The sequence below is a fragment of the Macrobrachium nipponense genome, chromosome 8, assembly GCF_015104395.2.
Source record: "Macrobrachium nipponense isolate FS-2020 chromosome 8, ASM1510439v2, whole genome shotgun sequence".
In the NCBI taxonomy this organism is placed as follows: Eukaryota; Metazoa; Arthropoda; class Malacostraca; order Decapoda; family Palaemonidae; genus Macrobrachium; species Macrobrachium nipponense.
The window spans coordinates 46,108,238-46,128,237 of NC_087203.1; the positions used below are offsets into that span (position 1 = coordinate 46,108,238).

At 37.6% G+C, this 20,000-nt stretch overlaps 1 protein-coding gene across 2 annotated transcripts in view; it reads left to right on the forward strand.

Annotated features, from left to right (window-relative positions):
- The window catches only part of LOC135222743 (uncharacterized), a 129,941-nt gene that overhangs the window by 27,737 nt on the left and 82,204 nt on the right, over window positions 1-20,000 (forward strand). Inside the window, exon 1 of one of the 2 annotated variants that reach the window (XM_064260988.1) lies at window positions 5,927-6,030. The exons of the other annotated variant lie outside the window; for it this stretch is intronic. The gene's annotated coding sequence lies outside the window, so the exon portion shown is untranslated. Of the gene's footprint in view, window positions 1-5,926; window positions 6,031-20,000 lie in introns of those variants that run through there. 2 annotated transcript variants of the gene reach the window in all.

The window sequence follows — 20,000 nt, forward strand, 5'->3', positions numbered from 1 at the left end:
CCCACAACATAAAAATACATCAGTGTGGGACCGGGTATTGCTCCTCCCTCGCCAGAGGAGGATCTTATGGCTATCAGCCATCCCACTCCGAGGAGGGCTCTTATGGTCGTAACTGAAGCCTAACACGAGTAGTTTGAACAATATATATATATATACAGTGTGATGCTGTGTGGCATAATTTGTGAATATATATCCCCCCCCCCCATATATATATATATATATATATAGATATATTATATATATATTATATAAAACAATCCTTGGCTAGTCTTAAAGGATATGGTTGTCGTCCCATAGCCCTCTCGAGTGTGGATGCGCCCCATGAATACTTTACTTCGTAGTGATCTATATAAAAAACGAAAATTCAGAGCTTAGGATGAACAACACTATGTTAAGTTGTGTCTAATAGGCTCAGTAACCTTGTTCTGCCTTGACAACTTCCTATAACACTAATTAGACTCGTTTCAACGATTTGTATCAGGATAATTAGGCCTAACGTAAAAGCTCACACTTGTAAATCATTAGAAATGTAAATATTTGCTTGATTTCCACTCAGAGAAAAATTTGTTCAACAAAAATTAAGCTATTCAGGAAAATAAAAGGAAAAACGTCAGGGGGGTTAAACACGTTCACTCAGAACTCAGACCAGGGGAAAAATATTATGGTGTCAAATTCTTGCTTAGCACGTAAAGTATACATCGCTTTTTGGTTTGATGTTCACGGCCATCGTTTGATAAACCTGACGTAAAAGGCTTTTATTACGTTGGTTTCAAAAATAATCTGAAGGCTAAACACCCTAAATTATATAACGAAAGTGGCCCCCAACTATTATATAATGGTGCACACCAAAGTAGCATTAGACTACCCTCATAAACGCGACTGGTTTTCAGTCTTCAGGATCAGATCGCGTAGCCAAACAAACATCCTACTCGATTTACTGAAAGGACAAGCAATCATTCAACTAGGGGAATGCCCTTCTTGCAAACTCCAAGTCCTGCGAACCTAACGACCGCGGCGACGAGTCAATGAATTCACAGCAGCAAAAGGGCGCCGCGCGCACTTCCTGGTAAACACCTTAAATTTCCACCGTGACTCACTTTATTTGACGAAGTGATGAAGCAGCCCTTGTCGCTGGGAGGATACACACCAGCTAAGAAGCCAAAGCCGGGACGAATATGTGCGCATATATTTAGAAAAGCACGCTAATGTGTACGGCTTAAGTTTCATATAGGCCTATAGACGAATGACATCATATTTGTTCATTCTTTCGTAAGTTTAAGTCAGCTTTGATGAAACTGCTGCTTGAAATACTATTAAGACTGTAAAATGTTGTATATTTCTAATACAAGATAACACACGAATACTCACTTATACAAGAGCGTGACTTTATAATATTCATAAGTATTACGGCAGAAATGGCGTTTTAATATCGAATTCATTTATACGGTTTTGAGAAATAGGTGAAAAAAAAAAACACCTAAATGACTTGTAACTCCCCTTGGGTGTGTAGTAATTCCCTAGGTATAATGAATTCGATAGTAAGCTATACTTGTGACTTAACATCTGTGATTTATATATGTACAGTATGCAGCAAACTCGTCGTGTGACTTTTTTATTTTTGTACTGGACAAGCGTTGTTCTCAAGTTGCCACTTAGTATTAAATCTCGTATTTTATAAACGTTGTATATATGAGGAAAAGGTTGGTCACTTGTTATATAGAATCTTATAATTGAAATATATTGGAACCTGAAAACCAAAATATTTCACGCTACAATATTCTGAACGAAAACTAATACGTTACTGTAGCATGAAAACCTCAGATCACCGTGACTTACAATGAGTCGTGTGGAATCGTCAGTCTGGACACTGTGAAAGAGGACATCGCGATGGAGAGCAAGAGAAAAGTTGAGCAGAGCATAGTCTAATGATAAAAATGGGTGCATTTGGGATATGAATTCGAAGTTATTACTTTTAGCTTTTGTGGCTTTGTGTATAAAGCAAAATGTTAGTCGAGATCATGATTTCGATACTTGCAATAAATTATGGCTTAGGCTTAGGTTATAGCTGAGTGCTACATAAGTCCTAGTCTCCCCGAGGGTTTCTTTCTTCAGTTTGAAGAAAAAAGTAAATAATAAATAAACTGAATAAATAAGCGAGGTGAAGAGTAATCTTCGCTATTAGAAACACAACTAATTTATATTATTTTACTTTTACTTTAGGAATGGAAGACTATAATCAGGTCGGATATTATCAGCTACAAACTGTCGAGTGCAGATTCTACAGAATGACAACTGCAACGTATTATAAACAATAATGGCTAGGTCCAATGCTATTGGCTTTATAACATACTGGGCTATATTCCAGACAGCAACAAGTTGCATCAAATCTTTGTAACTTATGAAGGGTGTCTATAAGACCATAAAGCAGGATTTGTGAAATTCTTCCACAGTTGTGTGGTATACTTCCGTCATTATTTTCTTCATAGGCCTATAGCTTAATGAGAGAATGATAATCGAGAAGCGCGAAGTGCACTTGGCCTACGGGTAAGGCAAGCTAAGCCAGGTTGGCGGGGGCCACTATGCACCCTTCACCAGTTGGGTCTAATGAAATCTTAGGTAGATCTCAAGAAATGTAACTTATTGTAAAGGCATTAATAAACCAAGCAGCAAATAATGAATATGATTGATAATAATAACGGTACTTAGTAAAGGCATTAATAAACCAAGTAGCAAACAATGAATATGATTGATAATAAAAACAGGTATAGGTTAAGTTAATAAATGGTATACCAATATAATTATTTTTAAAAAATACGTATAATTCTTTGAAATACATAGGTCCTGTGAAAAAATGAATATACAAATTCCAGCAAAACAAATAGAGTAAACACAACCTCGTCTTTAAAACAACGTCATACATATATAGCTACACATACATACATACATACAAGAGAGAGAGAGAGAGAGGAGAGATGAGAGAGAGAGAGAGAGTTTTTGTTAATTAATATTTTGAGTATGTGAGCCTAGGTTGTCTATTACCGAATTAAGCCGTCTAGGAATACTGTCAACCAGTCTACTGCATATATTTTCCCACGCCATTGACTACCACACTGACAAGCAATGGCTTATGATGGCTTGTTTACTGTTCAGAACGGAGCCATCCCATTTCTTTGTCATAATGGCCCACAAATTTTCAATGGGATTGAGATCCGGAGATTTTGCAGGCCAGTCGATCCGAATAACTTCTGGATGCTGCTGTAACCACTTTCTTACTGGCATGCTATTATGAACAGAGGAGTTGTCCATTGCCAAGAATATGGCAACGGTTCCGGAATCAGTAGCATCCTAACAGATGGAATCAGCACCTCGTCAAGAATGTCACATACTGCCTGCCATTTAATCGCTCATGGATTGGCACTAAAGCACCTGGTCCACAAGACGCCATCCAACCCCAAAGGCCCGCGGTTATCCTCCCACTTCGTCGATTTGGTTCGACATATTTATCCTCAAATCTGAAAAAAATAGAGTGAAGGATTTAGAGAAAATATAAATTTACAGATATTCGGAGAGAGAAAATGACAGTGGGCTTACTTTTAAATATAAAAGAAACTGTTTTTAACTGCAGTTCTTCCTCTCATCAATAGATCTTATGGATTTGAAAAAAAGAACTGGCGCTTTTATTAAGCCACACTTTCAGTAATATTGCTATAACACCGAACTTTTAACTTTTAAGACTTGAAGTGCATTGTTAAGAAAACACTATAAGGTTATTCTATAAAACTATTGTATATATATATATATATATATATATATATATATATATATATATATATATATATATATATACAGTTCTTTAATATGCATTTAACCAAAACTTATTTAAATATTAGAAACAGCTACGTCAGTTGTTTTTATTTTCTGCCGACTTAGTTTTACAGTGAAATAATTAAAAGAAATCTTTGGTTGTAGGCCTAATAGTATATATTATGAATTCGGAAAAGAGGCATATGTCATAGCATAGTAACCTTAAACGACTTTTAAGTCAGTGCAATGTGTATTCAAACATTCACGAGACTCGAAGGAAAGCTAGCACGAACTTCCTCTGCGACTGGTTTCCCGCCAAGCAACACTTCGAAGCGCAGGCGGTCGAAGCGGAGGCGGGATTTTATAGATATTTAAACTGCTTCCTCAGTAATGACAATTCCCAACTCCCACCCTAGGTCAGATTAATTTATATCTTCTCTTGCATTATTTCTCCCTGATTACATCGTAACTTCCATTAAAGATATTTGTCAGCAGGTTTAAAAACCAGTGTAAGAGGAATTACTATTCATTAAAGCTTTAGCATATATACAGACTAGGCCTATAATACAAAGTATATCACACCTAGGCTACCACATAAAAATATAAGGCAAAATAAGTAAATGTTCATTACCTGGTTTTTCCTGGACGCCAGCAGTGCAGTCTTCCCTGTTGGTCGTTGCAAAAAAGTCTTCTCGTCACAAATATAACAGTTTCCCAAAACTGCTCGCTCTTGGACAGATATTCGAGCGCAAAACCCGAGACGATGGTCCATATGCGTCTGTGTAAGTAGAGGCTTGAGCGCAGGTTTCCTACATAGAAGACCAGCTTCTCGAAACCGACGTCTTACAGTGTCAACTGATGTTTGTATATTTGTTTCTCGTTTCACTGAAAATGATGACGAAAACAAAAACGGGTGTTTGGTTATAAAGTTAATTAACACTTCGTCTTCTTCTGCGGTTGTGCAGCGGGGTCTCCCAGATCTAGGGTGGCTTTTCAATCCTTCTCCGTCGTTGTATCGTTTTAGCCATCTATACACAGTTGTCTTGTTGATATTAAGACGATTAGCTATGTCTTTTTTTTTGAAAATCTGGCGAGATGCAGCTCAACTATAGCTCTCCTTGTTGGGGGTGACGTTTCCGGTCGCTGTCGGGTTGCTCCAACCATGTTTGGCAAATGACCACAGTTGACGTCATGTTAGGCCACGCCCACAACTACATCTCCGTTACGTTCATTACATTAAATAAAAAATTACTATGATGGCTAACATGTAAAATTCGTTTAATATTTACGTCTTTTCATATTTACCATGATTTAAAAACTAAGGGTTGGCGTTTATGTTTTTTCTAATGACCTAGCTATATTTTGATAAAAAATATATAACATTATACTAAGGTGTTAATGTTTTTTCTAATGACCTAGCTATATTTTGATAAAAAATATATAACATTATACTATAAAACCATGCTAAATGAACTGTATCTTTTTATGAGCGAAGTTCCAAAATGTTTCGCCGTTGCAATTCAGTGTCATTAGAAATGTGAAGAAGGTAAGAGTTGCCAGTTTAGTCACTTTTTGAACGAAAATCACTGAAATCGGGTCACTCGAGTTTTGCTGCATACTGTACACGGATAATCTAATTAATTTAATTATTTATTACGCCTACACGGGTATCATGCAAATGCACACGAAAGCTTCGTCTTTTGATAATGACTAAACACAACAAAACTACAACAACTGTAGTATAATGATGAATGTTGTATTAAAAGGAACATACATATAACAATAAACTACAACATGCTAAAATGATAATAAATATTATACAAAATGCACTTCCTAAAACTTGCTAGACAACTGACTCCCAGAGACGTCGGTCTGAGGGCGGTGTCGAAACCCCGGCTTTCCACACTGGGCATTCTCCTTCATACCCATCCTCATCTGGTGGGTAATTTCCCCTAGGATTCAGACGTACCTCGAGTATGTATTTTTTTCCCAGAAGATACAGTGCTTTTTTTTTCTTTTCCTCTTTTTAAAGCAGTCTTAAAAAGGCGACATGACAGAAGAGCTCCGAGGCCCGAGCTCGTTCTGGTGCAGGGAAGCTCAGTTGTGGCTTAGGACTGCGTCGGGTACATGTCTCTTTATTAAGTGGTCCAGGGGCCACGTTTATAAGTGGGTTAAGTGTTTTAACAGTGATTTAAGGCGGTTTATCTACGCGTCGTTGCAGAAACGGTAAGTAAATTTCATCTTTAAAAGTCAATACATGATTTATGTCCGGCCGCGCAGTTTGAAGTTTCGAATCCTTGCAGGGTAGTAGGCCTATACTAAGCCATGTTTAGTATTTTTTCCCCTTTTTGCATTTTAGTCTAGGCCTAGAGAATACCTATATGAGCAAATAACGAGGTAAACTTTACGTATTAACGGAAAATAAAACCACATGGAAGACTGCATAGCTCAGTTCAAGAATAATCTAGTACAATGCAATGGTAGCGGGATGCTAATTTTCACGAATTGCCACCAAGTAGGCTAGGATTACTTTTCCGTTCAATTTTACACCCATAAATAACATACCAAGTAACTGGGAGACAAAATTTCAAATGCTAAACAGCGTTGAATAACCTAGCCGGTATTTCTACAGAAGCAGGAACGTAACCGCGGATACGACATCCACTAAGGATTGGGGCGTCCAATGTATTTCGCCGTGTTTAGAACTGGCCCCTGGTGGGTTAATTACAGTCGTCCGAATAAATATTACTTAAATTCTTGTTCAGCAGGTTAAAACTGCATAGAAAAACCGCAACTGTCATAGTCTAGGCCGCCGTGGATAAATACCCTAGATCTACCAATAGGCATAGAAAAGTCTGTTCTGAAAAGGGTTAGGCCTAGGCGTACGAATTTAGGATGACAGCGAGGGCGGGAGGGACCATCTTAGTAGATCAGGACATTTAAAAACTTTATAAAAAGACCTTTTGCAATTTTACGTATTCGTCAGAGCAACGCTGATTGTGATACCAAAAGTTCCTAAAGACCGCCATACCTAAATATCTTGATCTCACTAAGGTTTTCATTACTGTTCAGCTTGAATTGCTCAGATAGTTTTTGCTGTGACACAAATGATAAATAAATAAAATTAAATAAAAAACACCTTTCCATTGCTTACCTTTGTTGCCTGCTCTGTCTTACGAATGTAGAAGCAGTTTCCTCCACAGCTCCTCGATTTTGAACCTGCACCTATACGGTTATACGGTTAATCGGTAACCGTTTAATATCACCAACATTTTCAAGCAATTTACGTCATTTTCTCTTCCACAAACCAAACCATCCGTTAACGAAATTGACAACGAATTCGACAACTTAAAGCTCGCGAGCAACTATAGTAATCTTTTGACGTTGAACGAGGTATATGGTGAAGGTGGGACGTTAAACGTCCCACCTCAAACACCGAACGACGGAATGAACGAGGACGTATTTACGTCAATGCTTACCCTACCTACCACAAATGTCGTTTCTGTCATAGGTTTCCTGAAGGCTAGTCTGTTCCCACATCGACAAAATCCTTCTATTTCACTGTCAGACCATTCGTGTTTGAACAGCACTAGGCCTAGAGATCGTACTACACTAAACTATAATATTGCTATTATTATTATTATTATTATTTTGCTTTATCACAGTCCTCTAATTCGACTGGGTGGTATTTATAGTGTGGGGTTTCGGGTTTGCATCCTGCCTCCATAGGAGTCCATCACTCTTCTTAATATGTGCGCCGTTTCTAGGATCACACTCTTCTTCTTCTTCTTCTTCTTCTTCTTCTTCTTCTTCTTCTTATTCTTCTTCTTCTTCTTCTTCTTCTTCTTATTATTATTATTATTATTATTATTATTATTTTATTATTATTATTAATAGTTCACTAGATGAATCATATTCATATGGAACAAACCCACAGGGACCAATGACTTAAAACTCAAGCTTCCAAAGAATATGGTGCTCACTAGGACTAAGTTGGAGGTAAAATGAAGTATTATTTTATTTTCAAGTCCCATTCTGCCTGCCTGCTGTATTATTTGCCTATTTCAGTGTCATTATTCCACTGAATATCATTGTTCTTTGGTATTTGAAAGATTCGACACCTCGGTGCATACTCCCATCTATAGAATATTCTATAGACCGTACGCCCATCATTATTGATGCGTTATCACTGAACGCTATGAATACATTTAGGATGCATTCTGATAAGCATGTTTGTAAATCTCGTGTTGTTTTGTCGATTAAAAAAACATCACGCGTGTTTAACAATTTTGCAAGTTTTTATTATTATTTCCGTCAAAACCCCCACCATCTCTGACCACTTTTTATATCATTAAAGAAGGGGCGAGAAGGACGAACAGCAAAGGCGATATAACATTCCCCTGTGGCACCTCATCATGTCTCTCAGTTTCACTTCACAAGCATCCATCGGTATTGATTTTGCTTTTACAACTTTGGGTATACTTTGTTCGTGGATTCTTTCAATTAATTTCGCATATTGAACTAAAATGCGGTAGAGAAACCAGACCTTAAATAGGATGTGAAGGCTTCTCTGTGACAACAGGATTGATGGAGTGTTATATGGATGATGTACGTAGTACATTGTTGTTTTGGCTTTTTAACCTTTTTTAATTTTTTTTTTTTTTTTTCCCGAGGGAAGGTAGTACCGTACCATCAGTCAGCCTCAAGCGTTGGGTCTGTAGGCATTACTCACGACTCTTTGCAGCGTCCCATCGACCCCTAGCTGCAATCCTTATCATAACTTTTGCACTACCTTCGTTCATAGTCTCACATCCATCTTACTTTTCACCCTCTCCTCATAATAATTTTCGCAATGCAAACTGAAGGTTTCCTCCTGTTACACCTTTCAGACCATTATGCACTCAATTATCCTTTCAGTTCTGAATGACCTCAAAGGTTTTAAGTTGGTATAACGGCGTATGGAAGTCTGGAGTATGGAATGGTGAGAGTATGCCACGTTATATGGGAGATTAAGCGTATAAGTCTGTACTGAGAGGAGTGAGGCAGTGGCCATCTTGCTTTTTATCTATTCTTATGCTGAATGGAGACCCCGGTGAATCGGATATAATAAGTCTACTAAGTAATGATATAGTAATACATAATGATAACGAATTAAGTTTGGGAATGTATATCCATCGTTGATTGTTGTAATTTTGCAAGCCAAAAGTTACACACATGATTTTATATAATATAAAAAATGCCTTTTCCTCAGATGATAATGTTGTTTATTTAGAGCATAAAACCATCATTTACTTATCTTCTTAAAACATTTTTCATAACGGGAAAACTGAAACCGCAGTGGCCGCAATCTTCGGTGATTCCATGTCAATACCATTTTTATTATCCGAGATAGTTTTCGTGCCATTTTTACTCTCTAAGAATTCTGAGCGAGTAAAACAATAGTAAGCGAGTAGTACCATCGCCAGATAAGTCACACTTTCAGGGTGAATTTCCCCAGTGAAAGAGGATGTCACTTTGAACTTAAGCTTACACCAATAGTTTATTATTATTATTATTATTGTTGTTGTTGTTGTATGGGTCCATACCTTTAAAAAAGAATCATTGGATAGGTTATTTAATAATGACACGCATGTTACCGGGACAAACGCGACCAGGCTAACTTATTGCACTGTCCTGATAGACCTATCTTGGGTATAAGGTCTACGATTTCTGAAGGCTTTATGATAAATAAAAATTACGAAGATAATGATATTGTAGCCTGCACAAAATGGACATGTGCGGTTTAGGAATCGACTAATGGTGTTGTGGATGTTTTTTGCATAAGGGCTCCATCATCCTCAGCTCAGCAGTTAGGCATGACCAAATACGTACTGAATGTGGAAACTGGGCCTAAACAGAGAAATGAGGGCCTTCATGATTTGCGTTGTAGAATTGAAAGTCGAAGGTCTGAGTGAGAGAGAAGGGGGCGGGTGAGGGAGGGATGTGGACGAGATGCATTGTACACTATCTGTAGCATGGTCGTGTGCAGCCGTTCTAAGCTGTTGCACTTTCTAAACCAAAGGTCGGGAAATTTCCCTGATAACGGTCTATCGTTTACGTCGAAAGGCGACTCTTGTTTAGACCGACGAACGATAATAGTACACAGTATGAAACGGTAAAATGAGAAAGGATCTTTATGATGTCCTTTTCACTAACTCTTAGGATGAAATTCGTGGTGTTCATCCTGTGTTCATCCTGTATAGGTATACTCTGCGGGATTACAACCCATGTTATTTGCTTATTTTTGTTTTTATTAGGTCTAGCGCTCGACAGTTTCAGCAGTTTCATAACCAAAGCTTTAGTAGAATAAAATGTTAAAGATTAGTCATAGATCTTCAAAGAATGATTACTACTCTTAAGCCGGAAATCGTTCTTTAGCACGAGACGTGATTTCCATTTATGACTAACATAATATGGGTACTACTTGGTTTGTTATCTACGCGTCATCTATATCGAGGTGCTAGTACTAAGCGCCGTATGGGAAAATGAAGCAGTAACGTAAACGACCGCACGAAGAGTACCTTATTAATAGAATTTGTCGACCCCAGAATATAGAAATGGGTATATACTTTGATCCTGGAGGGGTTAGTACTTAACTATACTCGTTTTTTTTTTCCATCTGTCCACCCGCCTGTGGTGTTTCCGAATGGTAACACTGCGTCCCGGGCTTAGATATTTACATTCAACAATAATAGTAATATCCTATTTCGAATATTAACGGTGTAATTTGCATACAGTAAATAATTAAAACACTTATAAGTTGCAAATTTACCTAAAACTTAAACCATCGGCCATAACTATCTAAAGCCCGTGACGCAGTGTTACCATACGCAAACACCACAGGCGGGTGTGGACAGATAAAAAGAAAGAAAAAAAACAGTATAGGCGTCCCAAGGAGCTTCCGATTTGTTTAGTACTAGCACGACGGTGACGCGTAGATAACAAGCCAAAGTAGGACCCGTAATATGTTGCATTGGAATTTGCAGTATGTGTATTTGCATAACTTTATGTAATTAGACGCTGTCATGTTGCCTTGAATAATAATTCCCATGTGACTCATATACTCGTTATTACCTCGGTGTTCCATGGGCAAGTAATAATTAATTTAATGTATGTATTTCGCGGCTTGTTCTGTGCTGATGTAGTACTGTCATTTACGAATAATAAAATAAAAGTATAGATAGTGGGATCATAAAAGTCTGAATGTGACGAGGCTTCCTTTACTCCCCTCCCTAACCCCCTTTCAAACACACGCACGCACTCACACCTTTAGCGATTGAGTAATGTTGGCACCCCTGTCACCGTTCGCATGACGGGTCAAAGGAAAGTATATATCGGGGACTTCCCCGCAAATATCGCTTCCCGGTCATCTTTACATCTGATACAAGTCGTTATCAAGGAGTACAACGCGCTGTTGTTTGTAATTCATTTTAGAAGATTTTCGCTCACAAGAAGAGCTATTGTGCTAGACTAGAGAATGGAGCATAGAGTTGGTAACGCGAATGAAAACGTAGCTATACATCCGTTGACTTTAGGAGGGAATTGGTGAGCATCGTCTGCATTTGATATTACTTGAGAGAGAGAGAGTGAATTATCTATTCACTGAGGTAGCGCAATAGGTTGTGATTGCTGAATCATAATAGGTATGTTCCGTCAAGCATGGAAATGAAGAAAAAATATATCGTTGATGAGTGAATATACGCTGACACGAATCCCAGTTTATGATATATATATGTATATTATATATATATATATATATATATATATATATATATATATATATATATATATATATATATATTGTGTGTGTGGAGACAGGGAGAGAAAGGTAGATTTGGCGATGATCTCTGTTGCTAATTTGGAGCCAAGCAGCAGAGTTGGAGCACTTCCGCGCATGCGCCCTTGCTCATTCATCGCCCGCCAAATTGTGAACAAGAGGCGTTCTGAATTTTGCCGGTCACTGAGGTCCGTTTTGCCTATTGCCAAGTTGTCATTGCAAATTGTCCACTCTCATCTCTCTCTCGTCTCTCTCTCTCTCTTCTCTCTCTCTCCGTCATGGTGTAGGTACGGGGGTTAATAGCTTCATCCCAGAATGACTAACAGGATATCCATAGATGACAATAACTTGAACCACCCCATTTCCCATTCGCTGACGTCTAAGGGACGTTTCAAAATTGATGGAACAATTTGTTTATCATTTTCGCTCATTATATTTGCAGATTGTAACGTTCCATAGACTTATTGGCAAATAAAATAAAAAAGTTAAGTAAATAATTTCGAACTGCAGCCTAGGCATAGGTCTAGAGTGGTGGTGGTGAGGCTGTATTTTGTGATAGCTTGCATTGATCTGTTTAAATCGCCAATTGGCAAAGACTGGCATCGTTCACTTTAAAGTTTAGTGTTTTTGTGTAGAATTGGAGGTCAAAGACGTCTGCAACAAAGATGAGACCAGTTACAAACTAAATCATGATTCCCTATTTATGGCTACTAGGGGAAGGCATTCTAGTACTAAAGGATGCCAGGTAGAGAATGTTCTCTCAGAAGTATCTGTGTTTATTTAATGATTTTTTTCAATAATTTCAGGAGATTAGAATTAAATAGTTTTATTAGTTACGAAATATGCTAAACTTGGCCGTGGCTCGCTCTGGATAAAGGTTGAATTTACTGGGACTGTGTAGTATATACTTTTTTTTTCATTTTTCAAATTAGAACTCTAATGTAGGCATTGATGTGGACAGTTTTCTTAATTTTACAATTTTATCCATTATAATAAGATTGGGAACAGGCTAATTAGCAAGTTCCCAAATCGAAATACTATTTCCACGTTTTGGCAACTCTTCATAGTGATTGTATTGTAGTTGCCAGATACTGTTCTTGTATATAAAGGTATATCCGTTCACATGCTCGGAGTTTTGAGGGAGCTAAATCTATCTCTCTCTCTCTCTCTCTCTCTCTCTCTCTCTCTCTCTCTCTCTCTCTCTCTCTCCTTTCAAAGGGATATGGGGGACTGGGCATCGGTCTACAGTATGAATGTTTTTTATATATTTTGTTCCTGAGTTTTGTAATCCGTCATACCGTGATTACGCAATGATTTGCCTTAAGTCTCTCCTCTCTCTCTTTTTCTCTCAAAGGGATATTAGGGAGGGAACAGACATCGGTTTTCAGTATGAATTTTCCAGCACTGTATGCATGGTACTAATGGTTGTCGGGCAACACTGCGTATCTTTCAGCGTTTATTTTCCGTCCGTTACCTTCTCTCTATCTCTCTCATCTCTCTCTTTCTCTCTCCTTCTCCGCTGTTCTCTCTCTCTCTCTCCTCGTCTCTCTCTCTCTCTCTCTCAAAGGTATATAAAACTACTGAAGTTAATATGAATGGCGAAACAAAATATATATAATAATATATATTCGGATAAATCTACATATGAAGATTTTGTTTTGGTGTTTGGGGAGGAATTATAGTAGGCCCATACGAATGATTTTGTGCAGGATTGAAACCAACATGGCTGCCCATGTTGTAGGTCACTGTTTCTCTTGTAAAGCACAAAATACCGTAAGTAGGGGCACGAATCTACCTTTTTCATCGTCACATTGGATCTTAAAACACTCCGGGCGTACACTCAGAATGAGTACTATGAACAGACCAAAATTATGAGCAGGTAGCGACAGTACTACTGTAAATAGACTACAAATAGGGGGTGCTGCCATGTTGAATTCTCAGAAGTGTCGCTACGCATCGTAATACGACGCCCGGCATGACTTGGGTTGCCTCTTCCATATCTGGTGTCTTGTTGCTTGTTCCTTGCAAATGCAGACGCGCGCTCCGTGCATCTGCGTTGCTATAAATAGATGAGGGCTGGCGTGGATATATGCGAAGGGAACCGGTGAATTCTTTTATTCCTCCTCACACCGTTGGACTGTGGAACTGTCCACCTACTGAGGATGTCCTGCCGTTGGGGCCTCAAAATACAATTCTCCGTGTATTAAAACAATTTAGTATGGTTAAATTATTTTATCTTTTCAAACGATTCATTTTTTTTTCTGTATTTCTTATTACCTTCTTTTACTTCTCTCAGATGAACATATCTTTGGAAGCTTGAATTTCAAGTCAATGCTCCCTGTGGTCTGGTTCCATATGCATAAGGTTCATCTTTCTGGATTTATCATAATAATAATCAAAAACTTCTTTCAGGTTTCTTCTGAAGTTTGAAAAAGAAATATCCACAAAATTACTGAGTTATAACGTGTTTACTGATAAGTATTTGGTAACAAAAATAAAATATGAATGCTTATAAGTAAACACGTTATACACAGTCATTTTGTGAATTTCTTCTTCAATAAATATAGCAGTAACAGAAACGTGTGGAGGTTAATGAAACCGTGTGAAATCCTGCCGTAGAGTTTGTGCTCATCTTTTCGTAAACCTAGATTTCCGGGGTAGATTATGTTTAGTTTTGCAATCCCTTAGAACATTTATCGTAATTCCTTCCCCGACAGCTATTCTCGTTCTCGAAACACCTTCTCAGTCCATGTTTTCGATCGCATGATTTCTATCGTTCCGACGCTTATTCGTCTCCAAACTTGATCTTCAATAATTAATAATATATAGTTTTGAAGACAGAGCTGCAAGATTGAAAAAAATAAAGAAAACAAAAAACAGTAGGAAGACAGTGGACGAACGATTGAAGGCTGCGAAAACATATGTGTATGTTTATGAATTATATATATAATATATATGTGTGTATAATAATATATATATATATAGATATATATATATATATATATATATATATATATATATATATATATATATATAATATATAGATATATAGATATATATCTATATATATATATATAGTATATTATATATATATCTATATATATATATATATATATATATATATATATATTTTTTTATATTTATATATATATATTATATATTATATATATATAAATATATATATATATATATATAGATATATATATATATATAAATATATATCGGAAGGAGACCCTCTCGTAGACATGTTTTGTTAAAAATGATTGCTGCTTCAGCCACTATTAATCTTGTTGTAGAGAGTCTTCTCTATTTTTCTGACGACGGCTTTCTCGTTGTTGCTTTATACTGGCGAGCAACGCACCAAAGGGCATGGAAAAATTCGGTAAAAGCGCCTCAGTGGCGTGGTTGGTATGATGCTGGCGTCCCACCTCGGTGGTCGCGAGTTCGATTCTCAGCATTCCATTGAGGAGTGAGAGATGTGTATTTCTGGTGATAGAAGTTCACTCTCGACGTGGTTCGGAAGTCACCTAAAGCCGTTGGTCCCGTTGCTGAATAACCACTGGTTCCATGCAACGTCAAAACACCATACAAACAAACAAGAATAAAACTTAGGAAAACGATGACTTCCTTCATCTCTTGTCTTGTCAGGCGTTAGCAGTTCTAACGCAATGTATTTGGACATCGCCTCTGCCTCATGATCATAAACAAACAGCGCTTGTTTGCCGATGCTAATTCGGAAAGTTCCCCGAGATGCTGTTTGCTTGTTGCATACCATACTGATTTGCTAAGGGATTAATCATCGACCATTACATACTTCAACGGCGCTGAATGACCACAATAGGTCCCAGGGCTTGGGCTTGTCCCTAAATTTCATAATCCATCCTTTCATTACATACCTCAGATGGAATCATTCATTTTTGTCTTTTATGCTATTTTTTTCATTTGCCTAATGCATTTCAACTTGTAATTTAAGAATTCATTGATATTTTTTTTCTATTTGTTCATTAGTAAGTACATATGTGTATAAATGTATATGTATTCATATTTGTGTATGTATATATATATATATATATACATATATTTAGAGTTATTTATTTGTTTCGGTATGTATGTTTGTATATTTACCTACATATAATTATACATATGTATATACGTATATATATAATCTATATATATATATAACCATATATATAAAGATATATATATATAATTTATATGTAGGTATATATACAAACATGCATACAGAAATATATAGTATATATATATATATATATATATATATATATATATATGTGTGTGTGTGTGTGTGTGTGTGTGTGTGTGTGTGTGTGTGTGTATGCACTACATATACATAACTTGAATATATATTCATTTACACATATATATCTATTAATACAATAAAATAGAACAAATATCAATGATTTATTAAGATACAAGTTTGAATTGTAATAGGCAAACGAAAAAAAAAGCAATAAAGACAAAAATGAATGATTCCGTCTGAAATAATGGTCGAACCAGAGTTCAATACTGGAGGGGTCCCCTATGCCACCTCTTTTGACCAAGGCAGTGAGTTGGTTGCCTGGATGATGGTCGACTGTTGTCGTTGGCAGCCAAGTCAATCCCCTCCAGAATCCCGCCTTCAGGAGAAGAGGCGAGTCTCCCGAAGGGAAGAGCCTCATTCGAAAAGCAGTCGTCTCCGGCCAGATTTAGCCAGGTCGTTCAGCGACTGGGTTCTTTACCTTGCTGTTCCCACACTCTGGCCGGATGTCTATAGGGTGGTTTGTTTGTATATAAGTCGTTTGCAAAGGAAACCACTTGCCAGTCAGCTGTTTTTTGACTCCCAGCCAAGCACTGTTTATTCAGCAGTTGATGGGTGAGGTGATTAACTGTCGTTTCTGTTACGTATACGTATGTATATGTATTTGAATATATATATATATATATATATATATATATATATATATATATATATTTATATATATATATATGTATATATATTCAATGTGTGTGTATGTATATATACTATACATATATAAAATATGTATAATTTTATATATCGTATATATGATATATACATGTATAAAACATATGTATATAAGCCTATATCAATATTCTAATTCCAGGTGTAACAAGGAAGGGATACGCCTAAGCCTAAATTTAATATTCAGATTCTAATTCTAACAGGGTAGGGATGCATCTAAGCGTAAGTTATATATTCCAATTCCCGTTCTAATTCCAGTGCTAAGAGGGTAGGGATACACCTAAGCCTAATTTTGATATTCCAATTCCTATTCCAGTTCTAACAGGGTAGGAATGTGCAGCTATAGGGGAGAAGGAGGAAGTGCTTTTGGGAGTTGCTATGCTTCAGAGACGGAAGAGGGAGATATGGAAAGGCTTACGTAAGGGGGGTGGAAGTGGTCAGGTGTGTAGTGGACGGTATTGGGGGGGGGGGAGGTGGTGGGGTGTGTGTCTCAGGTGTCGTGGAGATGGGTGGAGGGGTGACCAGCAGCAGCAGCCGGTCACACGCTTCCGGGATCGAGGTAAATTCCCCGAGCGTCCCGTGACTAGACTGCTTTCCGGGGGTTGATCTGCGCCGCTGCCGCTGAGGAGGTTTGATCAGGATTCAACCTCCTTGGCCGACGCTCAGTAAATTCCAAGGAAGGTCACACACACACACATACACACACATACAGTGTTTCTTGGCGGCGACAGGAACAACAGCTGCTGGCGTTTGCAGGAGTGGGGCAAGGACGTCTTCCGGGCCCCTTGATGATGATGATGATGATGATCTCACAGCGATTGTGTCAAGTTGTTTATGTTACTGATGCTTATGAGGATATATATATATATTATTATAATATAATATATATATATATATATATATCATATATATATTATATATTATATATATATATTATATATATTGTATTATATATATATATATATATATATATATATATATCTATATTTATATATAAATATTTATATAATATATATATCTATCATATATACTCTATATTATCTATATATATATATATATATATAGGGAGAGAGAGAGAGAGAGAGAGAGAGAGAGAGAGAGAGAGAGAGAGAGAGAGAGAGATCACTAATCGCACAAGACCATATATTGAATTACATCTATTATTTGCCCATAAATTCAAATAAAACGTCAGTACATTAACCAATGTGAGATGCACTATTTGGGGAAGTCAGAATCCATACACGCAGTCCAGGGTTTCTTGAATTAAAGCAATAAGTGAATTAAATCACTGTCCTTTTGGACATTTTACTGTCGATTTTTAATTAATCTCTATATATAACTGAATGGAGATATCTGTCCTTTTAGAGATTTTTACTGTCGATGTATATATATGTATATATATATATATGTATATATACATATATATATATATATAATATATATATATATATATATATATATATAAAATAAAATTAAAACATCCACAGGAAATCTCCAAAAGGACCGACGATTTCATTCAGTTATTCTTTAATTCAAGAACCCAGGACTGTGCGTGGATTCTGACCTCCCCAAATAGTGCATCTCACATTGGTTAATGTACTGACGTTTTATTCGAAATGGCAGGCAAATAATGGATATAATTCATTATATGGTTCATGTGCTGATTAGTGATTCTCTCCTCTCTCTCTAATCTCTCTCTCTCTCTCTCTCTCTCTCTCTCTCACCTTATCTGTTCATAACGAGTATCTGCCAAAAGTAGTATATACTCGGGTGACATTTGTAAGTTCTGTTACTACGACAGGAGCTACATCAATTTTTGCAGCAGACTTTGTTTTATATGTTTTATTTACACCTCTGAATCCCACACACATACGTACGTCGCAGGAAAAACTGGTCATGCAACTCAATAAAAGTCCAGCATCGTTACATTCCAGGTGACCGCAATACTTCCTCCACCCGGGCAGCCTGGAAGGGAAAGATTCGTTAGACCTTGGGAAAGATAATGCTTTGAACTACAGACTGAATGAGAGGGGTGATGTTGAGGGGCAAGAACTAACTCCTTGGTGTACTCTCGTCTTTCGTCCGTGGCCTTGGGATGACCGGGAGTATTATCTAAGGGGAAACTGGTTTGGGTTTTTTTTTTTGTTAATCCGTCTGACGTATTGAGCGAACGAAACAGTCATTCACTTATCACCGAGTCCCGTTCCAGTGTTTTTCCCCCGTGGCTTTGAATGTCTTATTTAGCATCTTTCACGAGAGTTTCCGTCTGATCCATGCTCGCCTCTTAGGGAGAGCGCCTGAGTGGCGTGATCGGTATGCTCTTGGCCTGCCACCTCGGTAGCCGCGAGTTCGACTCTCGGGCATTTCATTGAGGGGTGAGAGATGTGTATTTCTGGTGATAGAAGTTCCCTTCCTTAGGCCCCTAGCTGCAACCTCTTTCATTCCTTTTACTGTACCTTCCTTCATGTTCTCTCTCTTCCATCTTACTTTCCTCAACCCTCTCCTAACAATTGATTCATAGTGCATCTGCTTCGAGTTTTCCTCCTGTTAAACCCTAAAGACCTTTTTACTGTGATTTGCCGTTGCAGCGCTGAATGACCCGTAGTATGTCTATTTTTATAATATGATATTCTATATATTATCTCACGGACACTTTGGCAACCTCCTCAGTTATAAGTACCAGCACCTTGTCCCTTGTTGGTATAAAGTGAACCCAGGCTAACTTTTTAAAGCCCTCGTATTACCAGTGTTTGCAACAAATTTCATTACATATGCTGGTCATCCAGACTGATACTTCGGATCAGTGAACAGAGACATGAGGCTGTTGTGTTTACTAACAGCTTGGACGTGTAGCCTCTCTTTCGAATTCCTATCCAGAACCTAGATAAACAGGAGCTTCTACATGGCTGTGTCACATACCTGCATGACCGGTCCCCCACCCCTAGCCTTAGAATAATACAGTCTACCACACCACAAGGACAGCATTCTTTTCCTGAAGGACCCTAGGCAATGTTGGTTGTGCAAGTCCTGGTGCTTTATAGCAAATGGTTCAGGCACCTTGTTCTTCATGACATCGAAAGAATGTTTCAGCTTCACTTCAAGAAAACAAGTTCTTTTGCACCTTTGATCTGGTAGCTGCATCACTTTAACTTGCTCTGTCCTTTTGGAGGAATTTTCCCATGAGTCACCACGCTTGAAGAACTTGCTTGCAATCACAGATTGACATTTATTCCCTTCAACCATACAAAATGAACTGTAACTGGTACCACTTTCAGCTGTCCAGAGTTTTTCGGAGGTGGGCCCAAACATTCAAGTATCATAAAGAGATCAGAGGAGGGTATCCTCACTGTGATCGCCTGTTGCTGCCCAACACAGACAGCGATTCGTTTACTCAATAGT